The following is a 22,940-nucleotide window of genomic DNA, read 5'->3' on the forward strand; positions in this document are numbered from 1 at the left end:
AAAATTTGTGTTTGCATGTCTTTCCGTATCACATCAATTCTGACATTAAAAGTTTTGTCTGTAAATCTAATTACATTATGCAGCATTAGGGAAGGTGGGTCAATTGACCCACAAAAAATAATAAAAAGATAATACTAATTATTACTAAAATTACAAAAACGCTGTTAAATATTAGTGCTATATTTATTTCATGAATAAGTGACTATTTGACAAGATGCACAAAAAAAAAAAGTTATTATGTCTTGCTTTTTTTTTTTTAAAAAGTTTTTCTTTTTTAATAGAGAGTGATTGTAGTTTGCAGAATTATATTCTACTAAATATTCAAAAGCAAAATTGATGATTTTTTAATTATTATTGGATAATTTCATTATTGATGTTCAATGTAATGAGATATTTTAGAATTTGAAGAATCTAAATGAACTTTATATAAAAAAATTTGACAAAAAAAACAGTACCTTCTATGAAACTTCTTTACGTAGCAACTGCAATAGCGAAAAGATCATTTTCAACAATAATTATCATCAATAACAAATTAAGGAATAGCATGAAATATAAATGCAAAAATAGAAATATAAGATCTCTTTGTGAACACTTGCAGTTATTTTGATGTATCAGTGATTGTTAATTTAAAGTTTCAAATTTTTCTAATGCAAATTTTTGTTGATATATTTATTTATTTTAATTTTACTTTAATTATATTAATTTGTCGACCAACTAATTTAAAAATTCTAGATCCTCCATTGACTACGGTCGGTATATTTATGGATAATGATTTATATTTGAATTTTTAAGTTGTGTTGAATTTCAATAATTGCTTAATAGAAATTTCTTTTGCATAAATTTAGATTATTATTTTTATAACATATATATAAGATATAATAATAAAGTATATTTAAAAGACACCAAGAAACAGAGAAGATGAATAAGAGTCTAGAATTATAAATAAATAAAAAACATATATAGAAATTATAGAAAAAATAAAAATTCAAACATCTAAAAAGTTGTATAAAATAAGGTATATTTAGAAGTATCTAGAATAAATAAAAGATATATAATTTTAAAAAAATCAAATTCTACCTATTTAGAAAGTTCTATTGAACATTATTAAAAACCAAAAAATTCAACTAATCTTATGTCATTATAAGGTATGTTTAGAAGAGTATAGAATATTAATAATAAATGAATAAAAATTTATATATTTTTTAATAATAAAAAACAATTTTAACTATTTAGAAGGTTGTGTTGAATATTATAAAAGTAAGGTAAGTATTAGCGAGTAGCATACCTCAAGTTTTTGGATTTTTGGTTCTGTTTTTGGATTTTTGGTTCTGATTAGGGTTCCTTTCTTCTGCATAAACTCTATATTTTTCTTGGCCACTGCCCAATTGCTTCAGTAATTCGTGATTGCTCGGTTATTCAAGCCTTTCCGTTTCTATTTAGCAGTCTCTCTCAAACTTGATTTTGAGTTTTCTTATAGATCTTTAGTTGATTTAGTTGTTTGATTTTAGTTTATTTGCTTTGGGTGTTTGTGTTTGAGCAATAAGATGATGAGTAGCATATTGGAGTGAAACTAAGATTCCACTGCGGATTGGAATGGTGGTGAGGAACAAGAGCAGGTTCAAATCAATCAATCAAAAGACCACTGATATGTTCTCCAGCTCACTGTTTTTTCATCCATAGCTCACCTGATAAAGAGAAGAGTACTTAAAAGCTTTTGTTTTATAACAGTTGGTTTTATATGACCAACCTGAGAAGGGCGTACGATGTTTCCACGACATCTAGATTTTTTGATAAGGTGCCAATAATTCCATTAGTTTCCATTTGTTATTGAATGCCTCCCTAGAACAATATATTTACTAAATATGCATTTCTAATTTTTTATCGATACTAAATTTGAACTTCCATGTCGTGCAGGTCGATGAAGAGCTTCTAGTAGCTCAAACTGAAGGATGCACTGACGGGAAGCATTACCTGTCCTATATGGGCTGCCAAGGATTGATTAGTACGTCCTATGATCATCTGGAGCTTGATGCATACCAGTATTGGAGCTCATGGGTAAGTATATCGATCTTGAAGCTATACAACTTCCATTTTAAGAACTACAAACATAATCTTATCTGCAATTGCTTTTTGTTTTTGTAGGTGGACAACGCTTGTTTCAATAGCTCTGAAGAGGTAGAAGAACAAGGTAATGGCTGAATTAAGAAAATTCTAATATTTGAAACTTAGCACAGATTGACAATCACATATTTGTTCAGGGACAGAAACTAACAGTAAGATAAAAATGTTGCTGAAGAAAGGCAGTATGTGCAAGATGCAGCCTTCTCAAGAAGAATTAAATGAAATTTTGAAGTATTTGAGGAATTGAGCTCATACTAATGCTCGAATTTTTGGTGAGGGACTTCACATGACATCTGGATTTCATGATAAGGTGCCAATAATTATATTAGTTCGCATTTGTTATTGAACACCTCGCGTGAACAATATCTTCACAAAATATGCATTTCTAATCTTTTATTCAATCATGAAATTGAATTTCCATGGTCTGCAGATCGATGAAGAGCTTATAGCAGCTCAAACTGAAGGATGCACCGTTGGGAATCATAACCTGTCCTGCTACTGCTTCCATTTTAATAACTACAAACATCATCTTACCTGCAATTGTGGACAATGCTTGTTCCAATAGCTCTGAGGAGATAGATGATCAAGAAGGTAATGGCTGACCAAAGAGGATTCTAATAAGAGGCTGGTAGTCTAACCAGAAACATACGCAAAAACCTGAATGAAGATCAATTGCCTTTTGAAAAAAGAAAATTGATCCATAATGGCAATTTACCCTTTGTTATTGGTAGTACAGAGCGATGAATTTGTGGACAAAGTTGAAAGATCATGTTTGAGAGCATTCTTGCTCGAGTGCGTTTGCAAGTGAGAAAATTACAATTTCATTACAAACACATCTCTTTTGGCAAGAGGTGGTTAGTTGTTTAAGTTTGATTATAACTATGATGCTTTCCCGATAATTTGGTTGTTCAAACCATGAATATTGTGGTGGAAAATTGTATTACAAATTATACTTTCTTATATAATTTTTATATTATGACTATACTATGTACATGCTAATATGCTGCGTGACTAAGTTTTAATTGATTAGCTATTTGAATTCAGATAAGAAATTCTTTTTCGAGAACCAAATTATGTGACAAAATAATAAATGATTGGGTGCATTTGACAGTTTTCCAGTCATGTCGTTTTCTACTTGGATACAAATTCTTTTAAATTCTGTGCAATTTCTTTGTTGTTTGCTTCAATGGCATGTTGTGAATGACGCAACCAGTGTAATCGCTACATGCAAAATCAGCATATTTAACAATAGTTCAACAGTTGAAAATAGGCCTTTGTCTTTGTAATACTTTGATACAAAGCAACATAGCAAATGAAATTTCGATCATGCAAGATTGATAGTTCTGTATAATGATATTTTCTGGCATAGCGGATGTTTAAAATTTCTGCATACCTGCGACAATTCTTCGTTGATTTATTGGATCAATTAGCTATGATTTTGTATTGTTTCTCATGAGAAAGATGGATAATAGATATCTATTGGAATATTATAATAAAACGTATGTTTTCTTAAAATGTTCAAGACTCGATGCATAGTGCCCAAACCGAGGTGATGTCACCCCCCAACACCTTTAATGTGGCAGCAGTGATCGTAAAGTTGTTTCTTCATGGAGAATCTTTGGGTGCTACCTCAAGAAAAAAGCAAAAGATTATGTCACTTGAGGATGTAGTTATCAAACTCTTGTTTGAAAAAGACAACCGAAACGAGATTTCAAAGTCGAAGTCTTTCGATGATATGGACAACTTAGCTAAACAGGTATATCATCAGATAAGAGAAAAGACTGAAGTAGGGCTAAGTAGGGGAACAGAGGACCAAGTTCACCTTAATATGCTATATTGTAGCAATTACGAACATATGAGTAGCTAGCACAAAAATTTAAAAACCACGAGCAAAGTGATGAAATGAATCAACCTCTCCCTATCCTGATTGTGCAGAAACATGTCATGAAATGAAAATGAAAAAGGTATGTCCCCCAAACTCACCTAAAGTAGTTGTGCTTTCAATATCCACACAATTTTGATGATCCCCAATCATGATGGGAGAATCATAGCCTGAAGATTATATCCATTTTCCTTAAGAGAAACAATACAAAATCATAAGCTATTCGAACCAATAAATTAAAAAAATGGTCGTTTTACACATCCATTATGCTAGAAAATATTGTTTTAGAGGACTATCAATCATGCATGATAGAAATTTCATTACATTAAGTTCTAATAAAAGACTGCATGCTATTGCTATTCTTCTTTGTATGAAAGCATTATGAAGGTAAAGGCTTATTTCAATTGTATGCTGATTTGCATGTAGCGGTTAGACTGCGTTAACCACAGGTTTAACTCACCGACATGCTATACATAACAAACGTCTATGCTAACATCAGCTGAAGTGTAATATTTAGTTGTATGCCAACAACACTGCTTGAAATGGAAACGTCTATGCTAACATCAGCTGAAGTGTAATATTTAGTTGTATGCCAACAACACTGCTTGAAATGGAAAAGCATTTAATTACGAGCAGAAAACAACATGACAGGGAAACATTCAAATGCGGCGTATCATTTATAATGTTGTCACATAATGTGGTTCTTGAAAATAAAAATTGTTATCTGAATTCAAACAACCAATCAATAATAACACAGCCACACGGCATATATTAGCATGTACAACATCTAACGAAGTAAAAAGGGAGATGATTCTTCATGTCCGTACCACCAATCAAGCAAATTACCTTAGCAAGAAAACCTAAAATTTAGGATGTTGCATTTGCATAAAGAGCGCATGAATCATTTTTCCCATGAGTTTAGAAACAATTCAAATTAATCATTAATAGAAAATTACAATTAAGGTTGCAAGCGTCAATCAATTGGAAGATCAATATATATATATCCCTTTTGCGTAACCGGCGTGCTTTTGAAAACCTGTTCCACATGGTATTCAAGCCAGATAGGACGCTATATACTCACAGCCACATTCATCCACCAATGTAATAAATGAGTTGCAGCTGACAAATTAGCATTGTGAAATTTACTTTGAATATGCTGAAAAATTAAAAAAAAATAAAAAAAAATGCATAAGCCGATATGAGAGGAAGATAGTGTTTCCAATACTTTTCCATACTTCTGCAAAAATTTCACCGCCACTCTCTGCAACAAGCTCTCCAAGCACGCAAAATACCATAAATTGCTCACAAATGGGTTCTCTTTACTACAGTAAGGTAAATCTGAGTAGAGGAGCTTATGTTGACAGAAAATCTGTGTCGTCGTAATACTCCTTGACATGCGGCTGTGTCTTCAAATGCAGATGCATTAAGCATGATAGGTGTGGCTTCACCAAGGATTCCTCTACCATTTGAAGTTCCACCATCTACAAATTAATTAATTAGTTAGACTTTTCGTAAACAGAAGTTACATATATATATTTTTGCCTCGAATTAATTGGCCTGGAACACGTAGCTGCACATAGTTAGGGATTCGACTCTCCCATTTTCCACTGGAACATTGTAAAGCATCTCAGGATTGGCTTCTTCCTCCAACTGCAGCTAGCCATTAAGCTGCTGCATATTAAGATAGCTAGTGATCAAGCACACAGAGATGTAATCTTGGCCAGTGTATTTTTCGACCACAAGTACCCCAAGCCTTGGTGCAGCCAAATCCAAATCGAAGTTCCATAATTTCCAGCACCTCTTGATGTCCATGTGAGACACAAGAATGTAATGGCAATTTTTTTATTTATTTATTATTATATTTATTGAAATTATCATTCAGGTTCAACTTAGCCAACGGACAAACACTATAACTTGTAATACAATTTTCCCCCACAATTTTCATGGCTCGAACAACCAAATTATCTAGAAAGCATAATAGTTATTATCTAAGTTATATGACTCACCACCCCTTGCTAAAACATATATGTTTGTTACGAAAAGGTAATTATCTCACTTGCAACAATATTCGAGCAGCATCAGCCCTCATATATGATCTTACAACTTTGTCCACAGATTCTTCATTCATAACTAGCAATAACAAACACTCAACACATCAGCTTCCGTAAGCCTTCTTAGAGCCTCAGCAGATTCATCGACCAGATCTTTCTTCTTTTGTAACTCATAAATCCTTTCTTTTCTAGTATCATCCATAATGAACCTTTATCACATATATTGGGTTGTATTACCCAATTCAGTGTCTTCAGCAGACAAACTACATTTTAATTGAGGAATAATAATAATAATAATAATAATAATAATAATAATAATAATAATAATAACTATCAATATGAAATTAAACACAATTACTTCTTTTGTATTTCTTCGTATAAGCCTGCAAGAAAGTAAGTATTGTTGATATATATTGTATATATATTTTATATATTGATATATATATATCCTACCTAATATATCTCTTGTATAAATATAATATTGTACCCTAATTGTGTTTTAATGAAAACAGAGTTTATTCCATAAATCGTAACATGGTACGAGGAAATCAAATTCCGAACATGACGGTGCAAAGATCACCGCCAACGGCCGCCGCACGCGCCTCCACGCGCCGGCGAGGCGTCCGGCCAGAAAACTCGTCAGGCGCGTGTGAGGCTCACGCGCCGCCGTTCGCCGAACTGTTCCGGTGTCCGGCCGGTCTCGTGACGGCGAAGACGATGGTGGTGGCGGTGACGGTCGGAAGTGGTCGGAAATATGCTATGTGGAATGCGTGGGTTGTTTCGATTTGGTCGGGAAAAAGCATGGATGTACATATTCCGATCAATGTTGTTCTGTCCGGAGATAATTACAGTTTGTGGGCACAATCGATGAAAAGTTTTTTGATAGGTCGGAAATTGTGGCGAATTGTTACGAGAGATATAGTTGCCCCCATTGCTCCGGTTTCTATAGGAGAAGTTACGCCTACCGCCACAGTTGTTGAATCTTATATTGAAAAATTGGAGGATTGGGATAGTAAGAATCATCAAATTCTCACTTGGTTGCGCAATACTTCCACTCCGGCGATCCATGTTCAGCTTGCCCAATTTGACACTGCCAAGGCAGCGTAGGATTTCTTGGCAGTCCGCTTCCGTGCTACTGGTTTGGCACACTATTATCAGTTATGAAGCACTCTCCACGATCTAAAACAGGAACTAGGACAATCTATCAACGACTTCCTTGCCCAAGTGCAACCCCTTTGGCATCGGTTGGATCAAGCGGAGATCAGTCCTGATCATCTTCGCCTCATTCAGGTCTTGATGGCTTTGCGTCCAGAGTATGAGGCAGTTCGTGCCTCTTTGTTACATCGGCATCCACTTCCTACCTTGGATGCAGCTATTCAGGAGATTCTGTTTGAGGAAACTCGTCTCCACCTAGCTAAGGCTCCTCAGCTTGATTCTGCTCTTGCGGTCACTGTCCGAACTCCTACTCAGAGTCGTTCTCATCGTTTCAAAAGATGTCAGTCTTCTGATCATGACTTCGGTCATTGCCCAAAGGTGAAGTGTCACTACTGTCATGTTTTAGGCCATACTATACAGTATTGCCCCACTAGGCCGTCTCGCTCTGGCAGTAGTAACTACAAGCCTCGGCATTCTCGTGGACCTCAGTCTGGTACCTCATCTATCACAGCCTCTGCCACGCCTGCGCCTGCGCCTCCTACGATTCAGGACCTGGAAGCTCTTCTTAAACAGGTTCTATCTTCCAATACCGCCATGTCTACCACATCAGGTAACTCTCCTTGGTATTTTGACTCTGCTTGCAGTAATCATATGACCTCTGATATACGCCTTATGACCTCCACATCCACCGCACTATCCTTACCTCCTATCCTTACTGCCAATGGTACCCATATGCGCATCACCCATACCGGACATACATCCAATTCATCCTTATCCCTCCCCGACACATACTGTATCCCTCAATTAACCTTAAATCTGATTTCCGTTGGTCAATTAGTTGATCAAGGTCTCACCGTGATATTTTCTTCTACTGGTGTGCAGGTTCAGGACGCGCAAACCGGGCTGACTCTTGGGAAGGGCCGGAAGATGGGCCACTTATTTGAACTTATGTCACTCCAGGTCCCTCGTCCCTCTATCTCGGCTGCCACCTTGTCCCATCATGAGCCCAAGTCCTTTCGTGAGGCGTATGCGGATCCGTTGTGGCGGCAGGCTATGTCTGAGGAGTTGCAGGCTTTGGAGAAAACCCATACGTGGGATATGGTTGATCTTCCCCCTGGCAAGAAACCTATTGGCTGCAAGTGGGTATTCAGAATCAAAACTCAGTCTGATGGATCCATCGAGCGCTACAAGGCGCGTTTGGTAGCCAAAGGCTACACCCAGCAGTATGGTATCGACTATGAGGAGACATTTGCCCCGGTTGCTCGTCTCACCTCTGTCCGTTGTCTTATCGCCATCGCTGCCGCTCGTCGGTGGCCCCTGCATCAGCTTGCTGTCAAGAATGCGTTCTTGCATGGTGATTTATCCGAGGACATCTACATGTCTCCTCCTCCTGGTTTTCCTACCTCTTCCAAGGTATGCAAACTTTGCCGTGCCCTATATGGTTTGAAACAGGCACCTCGAGCTTGGTTTTCGAAATTTAGCTCTGCTCTACTCCAGCTTGGCTTTACTTCTAGCGATCATGATTCGGCTCTCTTCCTCCGACGTGGGTCAGCTGGAATTACTATTTTATTGCTTTATGTGGATGACATGATCATTACGGGAGATGATGCATCAGGTATCTCCGAGTTGCAGGCTCATCTACACCGCCACTTCGAGATGAAGAGTTTAGGGCCTCTTCGGTACTTCCTAGGACTTGAGATCTCCGACACCTCCGACGGATATTATCTCTCTCAAGCCAAGTATGCCTCCGACCTCCTATCTAGTACCGGTCTCACTGACTCCAAGACTGCTCCTACACCTCTTGATTCTGACTGTCGTCTTACTCCGATGGACGGCGTTCCCCTTGATGATCCGACTTTGTATCGTCAGCTGGTGGGAAGTCTCATCTACCTGACTGTCACTCGACCGGATATTGCTTATGCCGTCCATATCGTCAGTCAGTTTATGTCTGCTCCTCGGACGACTCATCATTCTGCTGTCCTACGGATTCTCCGGTACGTCAAAGGTACCCTTCTTCATGGGCTTCATTATTCCGCTCGTTCCTCCTTAGTTTTGACCGGGTACTCTGACGCTGATTGGGCGGGAGATCCCTCTGATCGCCGCTCGACCACCGGGTTTTGCTTCTTCCTTGACGACTCGCTTATTTCATGGCGCAGCAAGAAACAGACAGTTGTCTCCCGGTCCAGTGTAGAGTCTGAATATAGAGCCCTTGCCGATACCGCTGCCGAGCTTCTATGGCTTCGCTGGCTGCTGGCTGATCTCGGAGTGCCTCAGCCCTCTGCCACTATTATCCATTGCGACAGTCAGAGCGCCATGAAGATTTCGACGAATGATGTCTTCCACGAGCGTACGAAGCACATTGAGATCGACTGTCACCTTGTACGTCATCACGTTGCTCATGGAAGCATCTCCCTGTCTCCTATTTCCTCTGCTGATCAGACGGCCGACGAATTCACCAAACCTCACCTTCCCGGCCGTTTTCAGTCATTTTTGAGCAAACTCAAGTTGGGTTCCACCGTTCCACCTTGAGTTTGAGGGGGGATGTTGATATATATATTTTATATATTGATATATATATCTTACCTAATATATCTCTTGTATAAATATAATATTGTACCCTAATTGTGTTTTAATGAAAACAGAGTTTATTCCATAAATCGTAACAAGTATTATAGTTGAATTCATGTCACAATGTACGAAGTAGCAAAGTTAGAACAAACCTTGATAAGATCAGAAAGCTTTGACTACGAGCAATCAAGTATCTTCCAATATCTTATCCCAAAGGAATTTATAATCATCCAAAACTTTCGATAACATTATTAGCTGACTTCTTAATTATTATCTCATGTGTGTCTGTACTTATATGTCCGAAATCCCAATAGGGCTTAAGAAGATTTTTCAAATATTCTATGAGATCTTGCGCTTGTCACAACACAGTTGGATTCGACCACGGTTCCATTATAAATAAATGTGATGCTATGGAATAGGCTAAAGACGATGCCCTTAGCCGAACCACCTCTTTCCACCATGATTTGAACTTGTTCCCTCAATGCATCTTTTTGGGTACTTGTATGAGCTGCCTCAATCTTGATGCTATCTGGTGTCTGCCTTACTTCATATCCTCGTATAAGTCTCTCGGTGCAATACTAATTTAATCTTTGGATTTTGCTGCACAAATATTTAAACTCATAATCTAATTCAATCAATGCTTTCAAATTTGAACATTCATTAATCATTACTTTTACCAAACCTATCTTACATTGCGGTTTTTGATTAATTCCCAAAGACAACAACTGTCCACTCACATAAATGAACAAATATCCACCTTCGTGCAGCAATAGCCGGATCTTAATTTCCCTCGAATATGCTGCCTCTCATCTCATTGCTAGAAAGAAAATAACTTACGCAAGCAAATCAATTAAATATTTATGAGAAAATCTCAAAATCAGTTTTAGGAGAGACAACAGAATAGGAACAGAAAATCCTAATCACTTAGGCATTGAGAAGCAGACAAAAAAGAAAGAGTATGCAAAGAAGAAAGAGCAATAGAAAACCCTAACTGAATAGAGAATTCTTTTACAGGAGAACTTGCGCAAGGTCATATTAAAAAATATCAGAATTACTTCACCGGGCTTCAGCACTAGTTTTGTTTATTGTACACTTACATTTACATGTACAGTAAAAATGGAGGAAATGATTCACCAAGTTAAGATATTAAGTTTTAACAAGTCATACTTGGAGATGCTGGAAATAAATTTAGAAGGGCTCTATAAGATTCTTTGGAGTTATTTCTTTTGTTGTCTTACTATTCTTAACAATTGTATGTAATGGTATTTATTTTCATTCTATCATGTCTTTTCCATAGTTGAGAGTGGGTGGACTTGATTTATTGCTGCATACGTAGGGTTGCGGAGCAAAACTTCAGTAGTGGTGTTCGAGCAAATTCAACAACCACCACAAAACATGTCCTAAGTGACGGCTGACGGCTTAAAGGGTTGAGGTAACTTTAGTCGTGATCTGGGCAGTCGCAACCGGACCTTAGCCCAAATCTAATGACTCCAACCTAGAAGGATAGATATATTAATGCCACTTTTATGATGTCCTGAGACTGGTGCAGGCTGAAGCAGCTGCAGTGGGAGGAAGAAGCCAATTGGGAGATGCTTTACAATGTCCTGGTGGAAAGTGGGAGAATCGAATCTTTCACTTGGTCCAACTAAATGATCCAGGACTAATTAATTTGATGGAAACATGTTATGTGGCTTTGTCCGACATTGGGATTTTTTAAATTGACGAAAATTATTGTCCCACATTGCTTATGGTGACAAATTTGCCATAAGTCATTCCCTATAAATTGGGAGTCTTGGATTGGGTTTTATACACACCAAAATTAGACAAGTAGTTTTTCCATATATATTTGTGGGTTACTTGTTTTGCCTTGAGGGTGTTTTGGAAGATTGAGAGGTGTGGGCTTTAGAATTGTGATTTGAGCCTATTTTGTATTCTCTCTTTTGGTAGTGAAAGTTTGCTCCGCCTTTGCCCGTGGATGTAGGTCATCTTGACCGAACCACGTATATCATTGTGTTCTTAAAATTTCTTGTTCTTATTTTTGTCATTGTTAGGGTTCTACAAATATTTGTCTGAGGCCATAATCCTAACAAATTGGTATCAGAGCTCTTTTTATATTTGTGGGAATCTTTTGTTACCACACAATGACAATCACAAGGACGGTAGTGGAGAAGTCTGATAGAAATGTCAACTTTGGGATGTGGCAGCTCAAGATGGAGGCTATTTTGGTCCAAGGTAAAGTTGATTTGGCTATCCATGGTATTATAAAAATGCCCAAGGATATGGAGAAGTTTAAATTTTTGGAGTTGGATAAGAAGGCTCGTTCGAGTATTATTTTAAATCTCTCTGATGAGGTTTTGCGGAAGGTTGCAACGGAGATTTCGGCTAAGGCAATGTGGGATAAGATTAATGCCTTATACATGAAGAAGTCTATTGAGAATAATTTGTACCTAAAGCAAAGCCTTTATATGATTCAAATGGTGGAATGTACATCATTGCTCACCCATCCTGATAATTTTGATTCGTTTAGTATGGATTTGGAAAATATTGATTCTAAGATAGATGATGAGGATAAGGCGTTGCTACTTTTGTGCTCATTAGCCCAATCTTTTAAGAATTTTTGTGATACTATGATTTATGGAAAATAATTTATCTCTTATCAAGAAATCAAGTTTCCTTGAAATCTAAAGAGCAAATAGATAGAGATATTACTGGAAAAATATTGGGGTTAATGGTGAGAGCTTAGTTGCTATAGGAAAATCTGATAAGAGAAACTATGACAAGAGTAAATCTCGATCGAAGTCTAGATATCGAAATATAAAGTGTAACTTTATTCATAAGATGAGGCACATTAAAGTTGATTGCTTCAAATTGAAAAATAAGCAAAAGGGAAAATCAGTTCAAAAGAATGATAACACCGCTGAAGCTAGTGTTACTGCTGATGATAGTGAGGATAGTGTTTTTCTTGTCACTCATGACAGGGTGCAGTCTACAAATAAGTGGATCTTGGATACATGATGCTCTTATCACATGTGTCCCAATAGGAATTTGTTTGCTACTTATGATTCAGGCAACGGAGGAACTGTCTTAATGAGCAACAACGTTGTTTGCAATGTGGTGGGTAAGGGCACTCTTCGTATCAAGATGCATTATGACATTCTGAGGACACTTACTAATATTAGGCATGTCCATGATTTGAAAATAAATCTAATCTCTTTGGGGACACTTGAGGCACTTGGTTGCAGGTACACGAGTCAAAATGGTGTTATGAAGATTTTCAAAGGTGCTATTATGATTATGAAAGCTATCCGATCTGGCAGCTAGTATACTTTGCAAGGGATGGCTGTTACTGGGCATGCAGTTGTTTCATCATGTTCTTTGGCTGAATCTGACATCACTAAGTTATGGCATATGCATTTGGGGCATATGAATGAAAAAGGCTTGGGAATCTTAAGTAGAAGAGCACTTATTTGTGGACAAAGTATTCGATCGTTGGAGTTCTGTGAATATTGATTATTCATAAAGCAGAAAAGAGTGAGTTTCAAGTCATCAGCAACTCACAAGACGAAAGGTACACTTTAATATATCCACTCTGATCTTTGGGGTCCATCTTGTGTTTCATCTAAAGGTGGTGTTAAGTATATGCTAACTTTTATTGGTGACTACTCAAGAAAGGTTTGGGTATACTTTTTGAAGAATAAGAATGATGTTTTTCTAACTTTCGAACAGTGGAAAGTTTTGATTGAAAAGCAAACATGAAAACAAATCAAGCGGTTGAGAACCGATAATGGCTTGGAATTTTTCGGAGGGGAGTTCGTTGAGTTTTGCAAGAAAGAAGTAATCGTTTGGCATCGCACAATCAGGATGACACCTCAACAGAATGGCATGGCTGAACATATGAACAAAATGCTCTTGGAAAGGGCCAAATGTATGATCTCCAATGCAGGATTGACTAAGAATTTTTGGCCTGAAGCAATCAACATCGCTGCCTAATCGCTCTTCAAATTCTGCTTTAAACTTCAAAACTTCTGAAGAAGTTTGGTCAGGTACTCCTGCTGATTATTCTAATTTAAAGATTTTTGGGTGTTCAACATATATGCATGTAAATGAAGGAAAATTGGAGCCTATGGCTAAGAAATGCATTTTCCTTGGTTATTTTTCTGGAGTGAAAGGATATAGATTATGGTGTCTTGATCCCAAATCTCCAAAGTTTGCAATAAGTAGAGATGTTACATTTGATGAAATGGCTACATTGTCTAACAATGAGCCTTTGAGTTCAAGTGAGAATGCATCGAAGCAGGTGGAGTTTGAAATTGGTAGTTCTAGCAACCCTCATCCAGTCTCTTCTACTCAGCAAACATCAGTTGATATTGAAAATTTAGAAGAAGAGCCATATTCCATAGACACTGGAAGACAACATAGAGACACTCGACCTCAACAGCGGTATACAAACTTCGTCACATATGGATTGTGTGTTGCAAAAGAAATAGGCGGAGACAGTGAGCCATCCATATATTCAGGCGCAATTAAGCGTGATGATTCTGTTAAGTGGATAGCAACGATGAATGAAGAAATTGAGTCTCTCCATAAGAATAATACTTGGGTTCTTGTGAAACCACCGCCAGATATTTATTGGAAACAAATGGGTCTTCAAGAAAAGGAAGGCATTCCAAGAGGTGATAAAGTAATATATAAAGCACGGTTGGTTGCAAAGGGCTATAGTCATGTGGAAGGTATTGATTTTAATAATGTTTTCTCACTTGTTGTCAAACATAGCTCTATTCGTATTTTTATTGCTTTGGTTTCCATTGAGGATTTGGAGTTAGAATTAATGGATGTTAAGACAGCCTTTTTGCATGGGGAACTTGAAGAGACTATTTGCGTAAAGCAACCTCAGGGTTTTGAAATCAAAGGAAAGGACGACCATGTTTGTATGTTGAAGAAATCCTTATATGGATTAAAGCAGTCTCCGAGTCAGTGGTATTAGAGGTTTGACTCTTTTATGTTGAGTAATGGATATTTGAGCAGTACTTATGATAGTTGTGTTTATTTTCGAAAGTTAGCCGACAGTACTCGCATCTATCTATTGTTTTATGTTGATGATATGCTTATTGCTGCCAAGAATATGTCTGAAATTCACTCTCTGAAGTTGTAGCTTAGTAGTGAATTTGAAATGAATGATTTGGGAGTAGCAAAGAAAATTCTTGGCATGGATATCCAACATGATCGTGGACAGAGAAGACTAGTCTTAACTCAAGAAAGCTATATTAAGAAGGTCTTGGAGCCAGTGAGTGTCCCTTTTGCTAATCACTTCGATTATCAGTTGTTCAATCACCACAATCAGTTGAAGAGGAAGAAGAAATGGCGTGGGTTCCCTATTCAAATGTAGTCGGCAGTCTTATGTACGCAATGGTATGCACCCGTCTAGATATTTTGCAGGCAATAAGTGGTTTTAGCAGATATATGTTTTATCTTGGAAAACCACATTGGTAGGCTGTGAAGTGAATTCTGAGATATTTACAAAGTACTTCAAATGCATGTTTGGAGTTTGGAAGAAATAATAGTTCTCTGGTTAGATTTGTAGATTCTGATTATGCCGGCGATCTCGATCAAAGAAGATCTCTCTCGGGCTATGTGTTTTGCATTGTTTGGCACCATCTGAAAAATTCAGGTACATTTTTATTTTGGTCAACAAAGCCAATGTACAAACACTATAATTTGTCATACAATTTTTCCTCACAATTTTCATGGTTCGAACAACCAAATTATCCATAGCGTCATAGTTATCATCAAAGTTATACAACTTACCACCCCATGTCAAAAGAGATATGTTTGTGATGAAAAAATTTACTATCTCACTTGCAAACATACTTGGGCAGCATAAGCCATCATACAACTTTGTCTACACATTCTTCATTCATAACTAGCAATAACAAATATGCATTTCACAAAACAAAAAAAAACCTTATATTTTTTCCATTATTATTATTTTTATAAATAATATACGAAAGTATTGAGTTGAAATATTGTATGAATTATTGTTAAGAAAATACTAGATGATATATATAAAAACGGTAGAAAAATCTAAAATAGATTAGCCTAAATAAATAAAAGTAGATTAATATTATAAAACATGAAAAGAATATAAAAATATCTAGAAATTTCGTTTCAACATTATAAAAATACGTAAATGGTGAAAAATAAGAGCGCAAGAGAATGGAACCGTTGATCAGGGTTTTCTTCATTCTTTTTCCTCGTATAAATCCCTCCACCACTGCGAAATTGCGATTAGGATTTTCAGTCTGGATTTTACTGGCTTAGTTCTATGTTGCTAGAAGTTTGATTTTCGATTTTCTCATTAATAGTTTAATATAAAATGTAAAACTTTTGCTTGCTTTTGACTTTTGCATTGTTTTCCAATAGTAAAATTTCCTATTACTATTTTGTTTTGATTTTTCTTACAAAAACTTTATAAATTATATTTAAAAAAACAAAATAATATTTATTTTATAAATTGTATTTAAAGGTAGGGGACAATGGAACTTTAAAATTAGGACAACCCCTTTTTTTATATATTTTTTAAGTTCTGTTTTGCTCTCTGAACTTTTATTTTCAATTGTGTCATGAGTAGTTGATTTTCCTTTTTTATTTACTCTTATTTGTTTCGGATGCTTTTGTTAGAGCAATGAAATAAGGGAAGTCGAATGAGAAGAGGCACCGGATTAAGTGAAATTAGGATTGGGCTGGATATTGAAAATAAATCATATTACTGCACCAAGAATTGTGTTGAGCATATTTCTTCATTTGTGTGAGTGGACAGATCTTGGCTCTGACTATGAATCAAATACTGCAAGGAATATTTAAAGCATTGACTGGATTTGACGGTGAGTCAAAACTTTTTGTTTTGCAAAATCCAGAACTTAAAGAAGTGTTGCAGCAAAAAACTTATTTGAGGATATGAAAGCTGGGTTCCTAGTAATAGAGAGTGAAGGTGGGGTCCTCAAACACTTGAAATACCCTCCCTTTTTCGTCTGCTTGTCATAGCCAAGAGCCTTTTGGTATGAAGTGGCAAGTGAATTATAGTTCGAGCTTGAATCCTAGTTTGAGAATCAACAAGTCGAAGCAAAATGCATTTTATGATACGCCTACCCCAAGCTCCAAAGGATTACCAGTTGGATATGCTAATCATCTTATTGGGAAATTTCCCAAGGGACTTCGTGAAGCTGGATCAAAGCCTGTGGTCGATATTAATTTGAATAAAGCCTCTTCAGACGAGGTTGTGATCCTGCAAGATCTTAAAAAGGACAGAAAAGATAGGCTTGAAGATCATCCGCCAGCACTGTCATCCTTTGCTTCGACTTTAGAAAACTTTCATTGCCAGCCTAAAGAAAAAAATGCCGACATTGAAAGATTGGAGAGAATGATCGACATAAATGTATCCTGTGAACTGGATCAGTTTTCTGCTGACGAACTGAATGTCGATAATCAGGAGAAAGAAGAGCATCCATTTGTGGCAATTTTTGGTGTTGAAATTTCTGCTAAACTATGGAAAACTGTTGGGGACATTATTCTCATTTGCCAGCTTGCAACGCATCTATTACATTTGTGGATGAATACTTCTATGGTGTGTACTTATATTTTATGTAGTTATGAATCAACTTTGCATGTGCTTTTTTGTGGATATATTTCTTAAAAAGGCTTTGGCTAAAGGTCTTATGTGGTTTGATCATCCTATAGTTATTTCTGCAATTCTGATAAAATTATTGACTCTATGTGGATAAAATTGTTTAATGCGCGACTCTATTTTGAATGATTGGCTAGATAATTTTCTTATTTTGCCGTTAAGTTAGTTTCTTCTCCCTTTTGTGCGGACTGTTTATTGATTCCTTCATCAGGATTCTATGAATGATGCAAGCATTCTTGACGGCATAGTAAAGAACAGCCAAATTTATTATGTGTTGGTTGTCGGTGTGTTCAACTGAGTGGGTTGGGTTTAAAGCGTGTAAATTGTACATCAGTATACATATATATATATATATATATTATATATATGAACAATTGAAAATAAGCCTTGGACACCGTTGTGGGATAAAAAAATTCACAAAATTGTAATCCTTTAATTCACGAGCCTTTCCCTCTTGGTGGGTGCTGCCCCCGCCTTAATTATATTAGTTGTCTATTTTTGTTAATATTTAAACATATGAGAAAAACAAACAAAAAAGTTAGAGGCTTGTAATTTTTTTAAATTTTAAAATTATTTCCTGGCTTTTGTAGAACCTAATTAAATATCCATGTGTGTTCTCTTTAGCATTTTTTGCAGTGTATTTAGGAAGGGAAGGTTTTTAGCCAATCTCCATCTGAAACACTAATAGGAGCATACATTTTTCACAATGAGGATACTAGTATCTCATGTGATTGAAGAACCGGTATGCACGCTCCTTCGATGAGGAGCCACATCTTTCATATCCTCAAATAAGTATCTTGGTGCACTCCCGACTAGAAATACATGAAAATGAAAACCATAACATGGAATTATTAGAAATACCTCACATCTGATGAACTTAATATTGTTGTATGTATAGAAATAATAATAGCATAAGAAAACTCAATACTCCACAGCGTCAGCAATGCTGCTAGAAAATATTGTTATGTATTTTCACATAGACGTACCACCACCCACACCCACTACAAAAGAATAATATATTTGTAACGAAATTTAGTCCTTAAAGTTCACGTAGTTAACGTAATTTCACCACTAATTCCGTCTCTAATGTCATTAGTAACGGAAAATTTGGATTTAGAGACCAAAAAACCTTGTTACAAAAATGATATTTTCTTGTAGTGACCACTTATATCGCACCACTTTTATACACTTTACATATGAAATATATTCCTCATAATTTCTATCCACCGTGTCACTCTGTTTGCATTCTTTTATTACTGACAAAGTCGTACTCAATGTACTCATTGATTCACAAAACTTCTTTGACATTCATTCATGAATTGGCACATTAGGCCTATTAACAAATACGAGAAAAGGAGGTGTGCCTCTTTTTTTCGGAAGCCTTTGGAGAGCAAATTGCCAGCAACCTTTGTCATTGTATCAACTAATTTGTGGAGTTCTTGGTGGTGTTCCTTCATGTTGTTTTTGTTCTCTTTGATGTTATTGGGGACATAATCGACCATCTCAAAGGCTTGATTTTCACGAAGGACCAGCAATTTTCTGAGGAATGGATTCCGAACAGAGGATTCTTCCTCGAAAGTAATTGAGGGAATCAAATTTGGGATATCTAGAATCATCAGTATTTCCATCCTAGAAGCGTCCGACATGGATGACTGGAAAGAAACAATCTATAAGAAACATTGTTTTCAACCAGGATCCACTGCCAAAAAACTGACATTTTCTAACTGTCAAAATTTTGTAACAAAAACTCAATTTTCGTGCAAAAAAGCCTTTTGTGTCGACTTTGTCATGGGTTTTGACTGCTATGAAAAATTACGGTAAAGTCATTGTTGCAACAAAATTCATAACAAATAAGTGACTGTCAACACCCTTAATATGTGTATGTTAATTATATTTGTTACATTTTCTCATATGCAACAAAAGGTGCAATATGTTTTTGCTACGAAATATGTCTCTAATAAACAATACGGTACAAGAGTGATAATCTTGTCAGAAAATTTTTTGTAAGGAATTTGTCCGTAACAAAAATTGCGGAACAAAAAGTAGATCTCATTTAGAGATCTTTTTGTTATGAAATATGCCCGTAACAACGTACAGGGTACTCACAGTGAAACTTCTTTTGTTCCAAAAAATGTCTGTTACAAAAAATACAATGCAAAACGCGTACCTGCGTATCTGCGTCAAATAAAGTTTTTATTGCCACAAAAGAAAATATACTTGACTTCTTATTTGTTACAGACCCAGATGTCAGACATATAATAAAAGAATATTTTTACCATAAATAATCCAAAATCCTTAACAAATCCCACAAAACAACATCGATTGGATACTAGACATACCAAAAGTAAAAACACAACCGTCAATAATATTTTAAAACATCCTGTAACATTTTCTTTGTGACAAATGATATTGTTAGTTAAAAATTTTTTTGTAGTTAAAAGTATATTTCTCGGTCAAACTATGAAATTTTTTGTCTCAAATATTTTACCGTTACAATTAACAAAAGTTACTAGAAGTCGTCCAAAAATCATTTATTGCGGTACTTATATTGTAACAAAAAGTTAAAAGAATTCAAATTATTTTTGTTTAATAAAAAATGAATTTTTGAAAAAAAAAAATTCCATAAATCTAACAATTTGTTTATATTAGAACATGATTAAACTCATTTATGGTGTGTAAGTGTTCCCCTCCTCTATCACACTTAAGGTATTTTCATGAATCCCAAATCATCATTGCTCCGCTCTAGCCAAGCTCGACCATGGACGGTCGTCGTTCAGCCGTGCGTTTCCCGTAAGAACTTTGCCGGCATGAAGAATAATAATTCGCCACCCAGGGTGAATAAATCGCAAGGTATGTTAACAATTTGGAGTGGTTTTAATTCGATCTAGCGTTTGGGAAAAACCATATTTTTTTAATATTAGAAGAGGCCTTTTCGATTAGGTTGATTTGTGGGAACTACAAATTTGGGGTTGGGTTTCTTGTTGAGATCAATTATACCTCCATTCGCTTGTGATTTAGGATTTTGGTGTAGTGATTTTTGGATAATGTGTTCAGAATCCACGGTGAACCATAGGTCTTAATTTGTTTTGCTTAATCTTATTATTATTATTTTTATTCTGTAAGTCACTAATTAGTTAATAGCGATTGTGTTTGTGGTGTTTTTTTTAAATTGATCTTCAGTTCAATGCAAAGACATTGTTCCAAAGCCTGATATTTTATTTTATTTTTCAAGATTTTATAACCTTGTAAGTGGCATAGATTACATGTGAGTGGTGATTGTTGTTGAATATGTAATATTGTGCATAATGTATCTTTCAAATCCATATGTTCTTTAGCTTTTGAGGATCTATTCAATCAGATTCTCTTAAACTCTCTAGACTTAGCAATTAGAGTATCAATTGTTGAGCCTTATTTAGTTTCTACATCAATGGGGAGAGGCCCATTAACAATGCCACCTCAAATTTAAGTAATTCCAATCAACAGATAATGCGGACGAGCTTGGCATGTTTGGTATTGATATTCTTGATTTTGTTGATAATAATGTTATTTTGATAAATATTCCCTGAGTATCTCTCTGTATGGAGACTTTATAATCGTGTGCAGCATGTTGTGTTCATAGTTGATGGAAACAGAGAATAACCTGTGAAACTACACTAATTTATGATAGTTTCTAAAGACGATAGTTATTCAGACGTAATTTGTTAAATATTTCAAATATTAATCTTTGTTACATTCTATAAGTGATATTCCTATTTCAGTATGAACAAGTTGCACAGTAAGTTTCATAGTCTTACAACATGGATTGAAGAATTGTTTTAATGTAATTTTCATAAGGAATGCTAAAGTCCAAGTAATGGGATGAAAAGCTTGTTTGCCCAAGTTTTTATAATCTTTTTTAACCAATTGAATATGGATTCGACTCATGGTCATTGTCTGACTTATTAGCTCAAAGACATCTGCTTGCAGTACTATACATGTCCTAAAATAAAAAGACAGTGAGATAAATCACATCTATGCTTTATTTATCAAACTATTATATGCCAAATTTCATTAAATATTTGTCTTCGTTACGTCTTCTCAAAGTTGAACATTCACTAATTGCAATTGACATTTGTCATTTCCAAATAAATAATAGTACTGGTGTGTGGCTGCATTCACAACAATTGAAAGTGGACACATATGGTGATCCTTTGTGTTTATCAGATGCATTTTTCCATGTTTTTATTCATATGTTGGAAATAGTGAAGCCACTGTTGAAAATATTTATGTGCTGCAGGGAAAACATCAACTAGAGCTTGCGATAACTTTCTTTTTACTTGGAGGAGATGCATCTTCTGCTGTCACAGTTTGTGCTGAAAACCTTGGAGATGAGCAACTTGCTCTTGTAATTTGTTATCTCTGGGAGGGGTGTGGAGGCCCCTTTAAGCGCCATCTTATTTCAAAGTTTCTTCTCCCATATGCAGCATCAGAAGGTGACATTTGGTTGGCAAGTTTTTTTGGAGGTATGTAGATGCAATATATTTATTTTATGAATTCATTCCAACCTCCCAATAAAGGTTGTATTTTTGCATGTTAATAGCTCATTCACTTTTGTTTACGTACAATGGGAATTAAAAAACTATACTTTATCATTCATAAGAATCATTGACGAAACTCTGTACTTTATCATTCATAAGAATCATTGACGAAACTAGCGTCTAAATTCCGGGAGCAAAATGTTATAATTTATTTAATATGTAACTAATAAATTTAAATAAAAAATAATGACACAATTATATATGAATTTAGATAATTTTGGGGGAGGAGGGAGGGGCAAATTGTATATAAATACATCAAAGTTAGTAATATTTTTAACACTAAAAAAATCATAAAAAAATTTATTGCCCCGCAAACCTAGTTCCAGCCCTGATAAGAATGCATGGCAGGAAATAATGAGGATAATATTTCAATTCTTTATCCTTTAATATTTTTTTTTTTAGCTCCGAGTATTAGTCATCATTGCTCAATGTTGGCTTTGAAGAATAGCATGAAAAATGCTATTGGCGAATCTAATGCTACCATTTTATAATAATAGTTTTAGTAATTTATATTTATATGAAGCCTTTCATTTCAACTACATATAATTACAATTGGAGCCATCTATTTTGACGTAGTCTTTCTAGAATTTTTTTAGCTCAAAATGGGTCTGTGATATTTGTTTCTTTATTTGAAAATACAATCTTTTAATGATAAAAAAAATGAAAAGAAAATCATTGTTCTCATTTTTACTCGATCTATATTTTGAGGTGTTCTATTATTTGTTTTTTTTTTATCAAAAAGATCAAAGAATTTATATTAATACCGAAGTAAAAAATTTAAAAACTACACAAAGCATACCGGGGTGGAAGGAACACAAATGGAGGATGAGGCACCGGACGACAAGCCATCATAGTTTCAGAATTAAACTAAAACTAAAATATTAAAGGAGTCAATCAATTACATA

The sequence above is a fragment of the Andrographis paniculata genome, unplaced genomic scaffold (assembly GCF_009805555.1).
Source record: "Andrographis paniculata isolate CXL003 unplaced genomic scaffold, ASM980555v1 Contig60END, whole genome shotgun sequence".
NCBI classification, from domain to species: domain Eukaryota; kingdom Viridiplantae; phylum Streptophyta; class Magnoliopsida; order Lamiales; family Acanthaceae; genus Andrographis; species Andrographis paniculata.